The sequence below is a fragment of the Aegilops tauschii genome, chromosome 5 (assembly GCF_002575655.3).
Source record: "Aegilops tauschii subsp. strangulata cultivar AL8/78 chromosome 5, Aet v6.0, whole genome shotgun sequence".
In the NCBI taxonomy this organism is placed as follows: domain Eukaryota; kingdom Viridiplantae; phylum Streptophyta; class Magnoliopsida; order Poales; family Poaceae; genus Aegilops; species Aegilops tauschii.
The window spans coordinates 78,882,891-78,895,222 of NC_053039.3; positions in this window are offsets into that span (position 1 = coordinate 78,882,891).

A 12,332-nucleotide genomic window follows, 5' to 3' on the forward strand; every position below is an offset into this window, starting at 1 on the left:
CGGCGAGACTCGCATCTCCGACGAGCCTGCGTCCGACGCAGGCACCGACTACCCCGAGAGCCGCCTCCTCAGCCTCCTCGACCAACATCACGTCTCCAGCGAGCCTGCTGCGGACATGGAGTCTGTCGGCTCCACCGACCCGATGCTCATCGACTCCGACACCGCGTCGCTCGACGCCTACCCCTCCGACGTGGTGGTCTTCGACGACCCACTCCCTCGAGCTGACAGCGGCAGCAGCGCTGTCACCGAAGTGCTGGTCATCAGCCACGTCTCCAACTCGGGCGGGAGCGCCCGCGACGCTCAGCAAGCAGCGATGCACGACCTCTCCATCCCCCTCCCGGCCGACGCCGACGCCGAGACCCTGGAGGCACGCCGTCTTGCCCTCATCACGGAGAGCAAGAAGATAGCCTCGATGAGACGCCTCACCGAGGTCCACCAGCGCGAAGTCGACCGCGCCGCCTTCGGGACGCCGCCGCCGAGCGGCCCGAGCCGAGCCGGCTTCGTCCAGAAGCGCGGCGCAGCCGTTGCCAGCATGCTGGGCGCAGATCGCCCTGTCTACGCCACCCCGCTCGAGAATCTGCGAGCCGCTCAGGCGGCAGCAGAGGAGCTCAATGGGCTGGGAGCCGATGAGCTCCCCTACATGACAAGACGGATCCAGCAGCTGATCGACGCGGCTGCAGAACGGCACGAAGCCGGCGCCCGAGCTGATAGCCATCCCCTGCGCCGGGAGCACGCCGCGACGTCCCGCTCGCCGACTGCGAGCGGCACGCGCCAGAAGAAAGACAAGGAGCCAGCTGCCAGCCGCAGCCGGACCCGCATCACTATCGAGCGCGACGCGGAAGGCCGCCCTCGGGCGGTTGAACATCAGGGAAACCTGCCTCCTCCCCCGCCTCGAAGAGAAAGATGCCTCACTCCACCTCCTGTCACCCATCCGACTCTTGGCGACCGACTCGGCCGCCGAGAAGGAGTCGGTGAGAGCGACGCCCGCCACAGGATCGACCGCCTGGCCCGATCCTTGGCGTTAGAAGAAGAAGACGATGTCGGCCCGCCATGCTTTGGCCCCCGCATCCGCGACGAGCCCTTTCCCAAAGGGTTCTCGCTCCCCAGAGACACGCCCAAGTACAACGGCTCGGTGAAGCCGGAAGATTGGCTCATCGACTACTCCACAGCCGTCAGCATCGCCAACGGCAATTGGCGCGTTGCCGTGAAGTACGTCCCCCTGATGCTGCAGGGCACGGCGCGCACATGGCTCAACAGCCTCAAGCCCTACAGCATCAACAATTGGCTGGACTTCACCGAAGCTTTCGTTCGCAACTTCACCAGCACCTACAAGCGGCCTCCCAAGCCTCGCCAGCTCTCCCTCTGCGTCCAGGGGCCCAACGAGTCGACCCGCGACTACCTCACGTGATGGGCCGAGCTCCGCAACTCCTGCGAGGGAGTGCACGAGGTCCAGGCCATCGAATACTTCACTACCGGGTGCCGAGAGGGCACCCTCATCAAGCACCGACTCCTCTGTGACGAGCCCGCCACCCTCGACGAGCTACTCGTCATCGCCGACAAGTACGCTACTGACGACTCCTCCATGAAGGCCGAGCTCCGAGTGGATGCCTCGGGGAAAGTGGTCGCCCCGGCTCCCAAGCGGCCGGCTGGCGACCCCAACCGGTGCCCCTACCAGAACGACCACAAGCGCAAGGGCCCCATGCCGGCTTCCTCCAGTCGGCAGGTGGCCACCATTGAAGACGAGCAGCCCGAAGAGCGGCCTACTCCCAAGAAGAAGGGAGGCCGGCCGCCCTGGCAGCCGTCCTTCTCCTACGAACAAGCACTCGATGCTCCCTGCAAGTTCCACAGCGGCGCGAAGCCGTCCAACCATACAACACGGAAATGCCACTGGCTCACCCGCATCACCAAGGGCGAAGGGATAGTGCCGCCTCCGCCTCCCGGCCCGCCGCCTCCAGCTCCCCAGCAGCCGGCGGCCCGGCCGGCAGTCGGCGCCATCCAAGACGAGTTCCCCGAAGCGCACGACGCCTACGTCGTCTTCACGAGTCAAGTCGACAACAAGCGCAGCCGACGCCGGCAACACCAAGAAGTAAACGCAGTCGCCTCTAGCACCGCCGAGTTCATGCATTGGTCGGAAAAGCCCATCAGCTGGTGCCGGGCCGACCACCCAGAGGTGATGCCTTCGCCTGGCTCCTATGCTATGGTCTTGGACGTCACCCTTGCGACAGAGAGGCGAGCTGCCAGATTTTCCCGCGTCCTGATAGACGGCGGAAGCAGTATCAACATACTGTACCGCGACACCATGGACAAGCTGAACATCAAAGCAAAGCAGCTCATGCCGAGCCGCACTGTCTTCCATGGTATCGTACCCGGCCTATCTTGCTCTCCAATCGGCAAGATCAAAATGGATGTTCTCTTCGGAGACAAAGATCACTTCCGCCGGGAAGCAATATGGTTCGAGGTGGTGGACCTGGAGAGCCCCTATCATGCGCTACTTGGCCGACCTGCTTTGGCCAAGTTCATGGCTGTGCCCCATTATGCCTATCTGAAGATGAAGATGCCGAGCTCGAAAGGGATCATCACGATAGCCGGCGACTACAAGAAGTCCATCGAGTGTGCCATGGCCAGCAACCGGCTGGCCGAGTCCCTCGTGGTGGCGGAAGAGAAGAAGATGCTGGAACGGGTTGTGGCCATGGCCGGCAAGCAGCCGACCTTGTCCCCCAACCCCAAGGACTGTGATGCGCAGGGCTCCTTCCAGCCTGCAAAAGAGACGAAGAAGATACCTCTAGACCCGGAGCACCCGGAGAGGTTCGCCGTGATTGGGGCGAACTTGGACAGTAAATAGGAAGGCGAGCTCGCCGACTTCCTCCGTGAGAATCGAGACATCTTTGCATGGTCCCCAAAGGACATGCCGGGTGTCCCGAAGGATTTCGCCGAGCACAAATTACATGTCCGAGCTGATGCGAAGCCGGTCAAGCAACCCCTCCGCCGACTATCAGAAGAGAAGCAAAGAATCGTGGGAGAAGAGATAGCCCGGCTCCTCGCAGCCGGCTTCATCATGAAAGTGTTCTTTCCAGAATGGCTTGCCAATCCAGTTCTGGTTTTGAAGAAGAATAACAAGTGGCGCATGTGTATAGACTACACAAGTCTGAACAAGGCCTGCCCAAAGGATCCATTTGCTTTGCCACGGATTGACCAAGTGATAGACTCCACAGCCGGATGCGAGCTGTTAAGTTTCTTGGATGCATACTCAGGATATCATCAGATCAAGTTGGACCCGGCTGACCGCCTCAAGACTGCCTTCATCACACCCTTTGGAGCTTTCTGCTACCTGACAATGACATTCGGCTTGAGAAACGCCGGTGCCACTTTTCAGCGTTGCATGCAGAAATGACTCTTGAAACAACTCGGCAGAAATGCCCACGTCTACGTAGACGACATTGTGGTGAAGACAGAGAAGCGCGGTACCTTGCTGGAAGACCTGAAGGAAACATTCGCCAACTTGCGCCGATTCCAGATCAAGCTCAACCCCGAGAAGTGCGTGTTCGGAGTACCAGCCGGCCAGCTGCTAGGCTTCCTGGTCTCCGAACGCGGCATTGAGTGCAACCCTGTCAAGATCAAGGCCATCGAGAGGATGGAGATACCCACCAAGCTGCGAGATGTGCAGAAGTTCACTGGCTGCTTAGCCTCCCTGAACCGTTTTATCAGCCGACTAGGAGAGAAGGCCCTCCCCCTGTACTGACTCATGAAGAAGTCCACTCACTTTGAGTGGAATGATCAAGCCGACCAAGCCTTCCATGAGTTGAAGAAAATGTTGACCACTCCGCCCGTCCTGGCTGCGCCGACTGAGAAGGAGCCCATGCTCGTCTACATCGCCGCGACAAGCCGAGTCGTCAGCACTGTTGTTGTGGTCCAGCGCCCGGAGGAAGGCCGAGCCCAGCTGGTCCAGAGGCCGGTCTACTATCTCAGCGAAGTACTATCTAGCTCGAAGCAAAACTACCCGCACTACTAGAAGATGTGCTATGGGGTGTACTTCGCTGCCAAGAAATTGAAGCCCTACTTCCAAGAGCACCCCATCACGGTCGTGTGCACTGCCCCGCTCGCCGAGATCATAGGCAGCCGGGATGCATCCGGCCGGGTGGCCAAATGGGCCATTGCCTTGGCGCCCTACACGATCTTCTATCAACCCCGCACCGCCATCAAGTCGCAAGCATTGGCCGACTTCCTCGTCGACTGGGCCGAGACCCAGTACTTACCGCCGGCTCCCGACTCTACCCATTGGCGGATGCACTTTGACGGGTCCAAGATGCGCACCGGCTTGGGAGCCGGCATCGTCCTCACCTCTCCCAAAGGCGACAAGCTCAAGTACATGCTGCAGATCCACTTCGCCGCCTCCAACAACGTGGCCGAGTACGAGGCGCTCGTACATGGGCTCCGGCTAGCCAAAGAGCTCGGCATACGCCGGATCCTGTGCTACGACGACTCCGAGTTAGTGGTCCAGCAATCATCTGGCGATTGGGATGCCAAGGACGCGAACATGGCGAGCTACCGCTTCCTCGTCCAGCAGATGAGCGGATACTTCGAAGGGTGCGAGTTCCTTCACGTGCCAAGGGCCGACAACGACCAAGCAGATGCCCTAGCACGGATCGGCTCCACCCGACAAGCCATACCGACTGGCGTCTCCCTCCAGCGCCTCCTCAAGCCGTCCATCAAGCCGTCTCCAGAGTCGGATTCCATCTTCGTACCGCCTGCGCCAGAAACAGCCGGATCCGGCTCAAGCAATCCCGCAGGCGGCACGGGGACTTCGACGACTGCCCCGGGAACTGACGTAGTCGCACCCGGCCCAGGGACCTCAGAGCCCGGCCCGGGGACTGCAGCAGTCGGCCCGGGGACTGCAATGACGCAAGAAGTGGTGGTCGACCCCAACGCAACACCCAACCCACCCACCCGAGTCATGGTGGCCACGATAACAGCAGAAGAAGTCACAGCTCCCTCATGGGCCCAGCCCATCCTCAAGTTCCTAGTCAGTAGAGAGCTGCCGACTGATGAGATCGCAGCAAGACTAGTGCAACGACGAGCCGCAGCATACACAATAATCAACAGGGAGCTTGTGAAGCGCAGCGTCACTGGAGTCTTCCAGCGTTGCGTCGAGCCAGAAAAAGGAGTGGCAATCCTCAAAGACATCCACCAAGGCGAATGCGGCCACCACGCCGCCTCAAGATCCCTCGTGGCCAAGGCTTTCCGCCATGGGTTCTTCTGGCCGACTGCCTTGGAGGATGCTAAAGAAATAGTAAAGAGCTGCAGAGGGTGTCAAGTCTTCAGTTCCAAACAACACCTGCCGGCTTCCGCCCTCAAGACCATTCCCCTCACCTGGCCTTTTGCCGTCTGGGGACTGGACATGGTAGGCCCTTTCAAGACAGCCCGCGGTGGCATGACACACCTGCTCGTTGCGGTGGACAAGTTCACAAAGTGGATCGAAGCCAAGCCCATCAAGAAGCTGAACGGGCCGACTGCCGTGACATTCATCACCGACATCACCACTCGGTACGGCGTGCCGCACAGCATCATCACTGACAACGGCACAAACTTCGCCAAAGGCGCGCTGGCACGTTTCTGCGCGACACAGGGCATCCGACTGGACTTAGCGTCCGTTGCCCACCTGCAGTCAAACGGCCAGGTCGAGCGAGCAAATGGACTTATCCTCTCCGGCATCAAACCCCGACTGGTTGTACCACTGGAGCGATCGGTCGGCTGCTGGCTCGAAGAGCTGCCGGCTGTCCTCTGGAGTCTGCGCACTACACCCAACAAGTCAACCGGCTTCACTCCATTCTTCCTCGTGTACGGTGCCGAGGCTGTCATCCCAACAGACATCGAGTTCGACTCGCCTCGGATCACCATGTACACGGAGGAGGAAGCCAGAGAAGCAAGAGAAGACGGCGTCGACCTACTGGAAGAAGGCCGGCTGTTAGCCCTCAGCCGGTCCGCCATCTACCAGCAAGGCCTGCGCCGCTACTACAACCGCAAGGTCAAGCCATGATCCTTCCAAGAGGGCGACCTTGTGCTCCGGCTGATCCAGCGAACAGCCGGCCAGCACAAGCTCTCGGCCCCTTGGGAAGGCCCCTTCGTCGTCAGCAAGGCACTCGGCAACGACTCCTACTACTTGATCGACGCGCAAAAGCCAAGAGCACGCAAGAGAGACGACTCCGGCAAGGAGTCGGAGCGACCATGGAACGCAAACCTCCTAAGACGATTTTACAGCTGAAAAGCAGTATGTATCACGCTACCCCTTTTGTATTAAGTTACAAACCAACAGGCCCCCCGAACAGTACTCGGGGACTGCCTTTTATTTATCTATGGATGACGAGTGTCATGTCCATGAATGTCTTATTACATTTTGAATTCTTGTCCGGCACCGGGTCCGACTAGTCGGCCCGGGGACTGGCCGCCTTAAGCTATATTATAAGTTCTTCCTGAAGTCAGCAAAGTAGTGCGCCGGCTCCCCAGTCCTCTCTTGTTGAAAGTCGCAGCTCAAAGAACTGACTGTCCGACTAGCAAGAGAGAAGACAGAAAGGACGCCCACACGAAAACGGCTAAGGAACAACTAACCTATATAGCAAAAAGACGGCCTCCATATATGCCTACCGGCTGTCACAGCAGCCGGCTGGCCGGCTTCCTAAAAACTTAGCTTAAGTCCGACCGAGCTAAAAGTACTTCCCCCTCCCCAATCGTCCAGGCACTCCCCGGCTACAGATTGCAGAGCAACTGTTTGACTAGGGAGGCGGCAACCAAGGGAGGGTGGCAAAGGAAAATAGCAGAAGGACAAAAAGCGAAAGTACAAGGAAAGACCGATTGCATAACTTATATACATAAAAGCCCCCGATAGGCGGCAACAGACTTGAGTTTCAATACACCCAGTGGGTGGAACTGCGCAGACTTAACCAAAAACATTGTTCGAAAGTAACAAGACAGGAAACAAAAGAAAGAAGACAAAGGCGCGAAGGCCGAGTTGGTCGGTGAAGGCAGCTCGCCGGCTGAAGGAGTGGCCGCCTAGCTGGTCCCGGCTTGACCGCCTCCCGCAACAGGAGACGCACTCGCACGCAGCGTAGTGCACGAGGCGCGGTCAGGCTGGCCGGCTGCTCCACCAGCCGGCTCGACGTCTTCACCCTCCTCCTCCTCCTCTTCGCCCTCGTCGCTGGAGTCGATCTCCTCCGCCGAGTCCTCGCCGCACGCCGGGTCCAGCCCGAACCAATCTTCCGGCTGGGCGACTCCATTGTCGTCCACCTCGGGGGCGAAGACGTTGGTGTCGGTGTAGTCGGCGATTGCCGAAGCCCGTCGAATGATGGCCGGCCGCACCGGCTCCAGCTCCGCGTCGGCTTGCTGCCGCCAGGTGGCCAGCTGGTCCAGATTCAGGCCTGGGTACCAGGCCTTGACGAACTCCAGTGCCCGCCCGGCGCCGGAGCGAGCCGCTGACGACTTCCAAGCCTCGAAGCGCCCGACGGCCACCTGCAGCCAGTCGGCGGTCCGACTGGGAGTGCGCGGGATCACTTGGCCGGGCCAGAGGGCGGCCAGGACCTGCGACCCAGCACGCTGAAGCCGGCGGAGCAGCCTGTGAGCCGGCTGGATACGAGCCTGGATCGCCAGGAGCTGCTCCTCCAGCGAGCGGCCGGCAGTCGGCGAAATCTCGAAGCCGGCTGGCCTCTTCGCCTGGCGACGAGCTTCGATGGCCTGGTTGGCGGTAGTGGAATAGCCGGGGAAGTACTCTGCGCAGAAAAGAAAAGAAGAACCCCAAATCAGAAAAACAAGTCAAAATGACAGATGGCAAGAAAGGACGAAGGGGTAGACGACTTACCGTCAACCAGATCCTCAATCTGGCCATAGCCGGAGACCAGAGTCTGCCTGGCTTCGTCCCAGGCGGCCGCCTCCGTCTCGAACTCGGCCTGGAGGGCGGCTTCGCGGTCCTGCGCGGCCTTCAGCGCCGTCTTGTGGCTTTCCTCCTGGTCGGCCAGCTTCTTGACCAGGCGGTCGCGCTCCTGCAACAAGGCGGCGAGCTCCGCGTCCTTGGCACGAAGAGCAGTCTGGGACTCCCCCAGCTGTGCCCTCAGACTGGCGTTGGCCGCTGCAGAGACAGAAGAACAAGAAGAACAATGAGAAATCATCAAGGAAGATCTGAGCCGACTGCTCAGCAGTCGGCCCGAATCTCGGGGACTACACCCAGTGGGTGCGCTGACGCGCCCCCACATGAGATAGAGATCAAGTCACATACCTCGGCTTTCAGTGAGATCGGCGATCTTCTGCGTCAGCTCCCGAGCCTGGGAGTTGAAGGCGGCCGCTCGGAGGTTGTGGTAGTCCTGCAAGATGGACAGAAGACCGAAGTAAGAGCAAAAATAGCAAAGGCAAATCCACCAAGAAGTTCCAAGCCGCCTGCTCAGCAGCCGACTCGGAACTCGGGGACTACACCCAGTGGGTGCGCTAACGCGCCCCCACGAGAAAAGTCAAGGGCAAAATTGAGAATACGAACCCGGATGGCTGCCCGCGTGGCGAGGAATTCGTCGGTGAACTGCCTCAGCGTCGCGGCTTGGTTCTGGAGCCGGGTCCGGACGTCTTGTGCAGCGATGTTCACCATGGCTGTCCCTCCGCCTGGCGTCCACCCGGAGGTAGCGCTGGCCGCCTCCGCGTCTCGGGCCGACGAGCTGGAGCCCACGGCCGTCCGTGGCTCCGACGCCGCCTTATGCGGCTCCGACGCGGCCTTCCCTGCGCGCCGGCTTGGCGGAACCCGGACTGCCACCTCAGCTCCCGCGGCCGGCTCGCCTTCCGCCGACCGTGCGAGCGCAGGCTCGGTCTGACCGCCTTGGGCCGCCCTAGTCGGAGGAGTCGGCCCCGGCGCCTCCCTCACGAAGATGACGTCGTCGCCGCTCCCGCCCAGACCCGGCTGGGAACCGCTGGCTCCCCCTGGCGAGGGATCCGCGTCCCCGGGCGCCATGGCGCGCAGGGGGGTGACCATCAAGGCCCCCTCGTCCCGAGCTGCCTGGGCGGCGGCTGCCTTCCGTGCCTCCGCCTCCCGCGCTTCCTGCTCCTCCCACACCTCCCGCGCGTTCCTTTCCATCGCCTCCAGGAGGGCAGCGCGGGGATCTACGCGGCAGGTGGTGCTCCCAGAGCCCCCTGGCGACTCGACAACGGAGCCGGCAGCCGCCCGCTCGAGTGACAGTGGAGCTCTGATCAAAGAAAAGAAGACAAAGGTTCAGAAGACCACCCAAGAAAACAAAGAAGGAGAATACACAGAAAGAGAGAAAGCTTACGCTGACACAGCCAGCGGCTGCTTCACCACTCTGCGGAAGCGAGCCGCCTTCGCGGCCGCTTCTTCCCGCCTGGTGGCTGCCGCCCCACCCCTCGGCTTCTTCGTCCGGCTACCGAACATGCCCTGGGTGGCGCGACGTTTCTGGCCTCTACCCCGAGCAGGCTGCGCGCCGGAGGAGCCCGCGCCGCGTCCGGAGGCTGGCTGGCGGGGCAGGACGACTTCAGCTTCGTCCTCGTCCGGCCAATCGTCGAAGGTCGCGGAGAACCCGGCGCCGCCTGCTTCGCCGCCGGCTAGGCCACCAGCCGGCTCGGCGGCTTCCTCCATATGGACCGCCCCCAGATCAGGGTCCTCCTGGTCGTGCTCGGTCCGGTCGGGGGCGAAGCGGCGCTCCACGTCCGCGCCGCCGGCCGGCCGAAGCAGAGGATTCTGTCAAAAGAGCGAGCCGACTGAGTTAGAGTCGGCCCGGAGGAACTCGGCGACAAAGAGAAAAAGAGAAGGGGAGCGTACCGCAGGCGGAGGATTGGCGCGGCTGTATGGCTCCTTGCCGAATTGCCAGTCGTCGGGAAGCTGGCAGTTGGCGAGGTAGTTCACCATGTCGGCAGCGTCGGCCTGCGGCATCTCCTTGGTACACATCCGGCTCGGATCGAGCGGGCCGCTCATCTGACAGATCAGATGAGGCCGGCTCTGGAGCGGGAGGACCCGGCGCATGACGAACGCGGCCAGGAGGTCGGGCCCCGTCAGGCCCTCCGTCTGGACCATCACCCGCAGGCGGGCGATGGCGGCGTTTCCTCCCTGCGATAGCGTCACCGCCCGGAAGGACCACTGGGGCAGCCTCCCCGCTGGCTGGCCGGCTACGTAAGCCGGCAGGTTGACGTAGTCGCCCCGTGGAGCGATGTTCCGCACGTAGAAGTATGACTTCTGCCACTTCTTCACCGATTGGATCAGCGTGATGACGGGGAAGGGGTTGTCGGCGCCCGATCTCCGCGACGCGATGAAGGCACCAGTGTGGGCCGGCACGCCCTTGCTGCGCGTACCAAGCTTCGACTGGAAGAACTCCCCCCAGAGCTCAAGGGTGGGGATGACGCCGAGATAGCCCTCGCACAGGGTGACGAAGGCCGACAGCAGCACCACCGCATTGGGGGTGAGGTGGTGCGGCTGGAGCTGATAGAAGTCCAGCCAGGTGCGGAAGAAGGCGCTCACTGGCAGGCCGAAGCCGCGCAGGAAGTGCGAGCGGAAGACCACCCGCTCGCCATCCCGCGGCGCCGGCCTGATTTCTTTCTCCGGCGCGAGGCGGACCTCCACTTTGTCCGCACTAGGCAGACGCCGTGTGTCGCGGAGGAAGTCGATGTGGTCGTTGTGGACGATGGAGCCATCCCAATCCCCGCCAAGCTGCTCTACGTGGGGAGGCATGGCGGAAGCTAGCACGGCGGCGGAGGAGCGTGCGAAGGAAGAGCGCGGCGGCGAGGTGCTGTCGCAGGAACGAGCAAGGCGAGAAGACGAAGGGAGTAGGAGGAGCGTGCGAGGGTCTGCCGCCCTCCACCTCCCCCTACTTATAGCCTCACGCGGCCGAAGAGGCCGGACGTGGGGGGGAGACGTGGGATTAACCGCGCCCACTCCCCCCACGTCTCGCGTTTATTACGCATAAGTGCGAGCCGAAACTGCCCCACGGAATATGCGGGCGGTTCCGGGATACAAAAGATCCGCGCCTGGGCTGGGCGCGGACGTGGCGGGCCCCCTCTCTGCGGCAACGTCCCGTCTCGCGCGTGGGCTGGCAGGCTTTCCGGCTACGTGGCGCGTTGTCGGCCCGTGGCCGGCCCGCAGCCCGGCGCACATGCCAGCGGGTTCCCGCCCTCCGACTCCAGAAGATTTCGGCTCAGGCGACGTGCCTGACCAAGGCCGGCTCCCAGATGCCGGCTTGTCGCGATGGGAAGCTGTTCGAGCTTCTCGAACCCTACTCCACCTCGAAGCCCGATCAGCTTCGGGGACTACTGTCGGAGTAAGTGGCCACGGGTAGCCAAACCGGCTACCCCTGGCTCTTCAGAAAATTTATCAGGCCTTTGGGCCTTCAAGCACTCGAAGCATTTGGGCCGCCTTCCCGGGCCGGCTACCACTAAAGCCGACTCCCGGAAGGCGACCCAGCCTCACCGACTCCAAGAAGCCGGCCAAGAAGAACGCCGACTCCTAGAAGCCGGCCGAGACCACAACCGCCCCTACATAACGACGACCTGACGGGGCATGGCCACAGTGCGGCCCACGACCCCCGAAGCCCGAGGCAGGCATGGTTACAGGAGGCCGTACGGGAGGGATGTCTCCCGTGCGGCCGGGCACTGTAGCCACGCCAGCTACGACGTCATCCACGACCCACTCCTGCACGGCCCAAGGACTGCGGGCCCCTTCAGCCAGAGGGAGGCGTGAAGGCGGCCCGGCCTTTCCTAGTCGGCCAGGAGCATAGCCGGCCTCCAGAAGCCGGCGACTCCCTTCCTCGAAGCAGGAGCCCATTTAAGGAGACAAGACGAGGTGAGGCTACAGTGATAGCCCCCGACGCGGATCACTGTAGCCACGCTTACCTCGACAAAGCCCTCATCATCAGAGGCGCGGCTACAGTAAGCAGCCGCCGACAAGACCCTAGGCGGTGGGGCCGGCCTGCCGACCGAGTAGCCGGCAGCCGGCGGGACCCACCAGCCGGCGGGACCCAGCAGCCGGCGGAGGAGCCGGCAGGCGTAGACACTGACGGCTGGGGCCAATTCCCAGTCGGATTACCATTGTACCCCCGGGGGGTAGGCCTATATAAACCCCCCGGAGCATCCATGCAAAGGGTTGGCACCTCTGCATGTTTGGCTTCCAAGCATAGCACACGCACACACACCATAGATAGAGAGAAGCAAGAGCTAGCCTTGTTCTTCTTCTCCCTTGATCCCAACAGCTCTAGGAGCGATTGTAGCTATTCTTTATCGAGCTAGTGATCATGCGGAGACCCCGCAGAGCAGGACTAGGGGTGTTATCTCCTCGGAGAGCCCCGAACCTGGGTAAGATTCGCCGG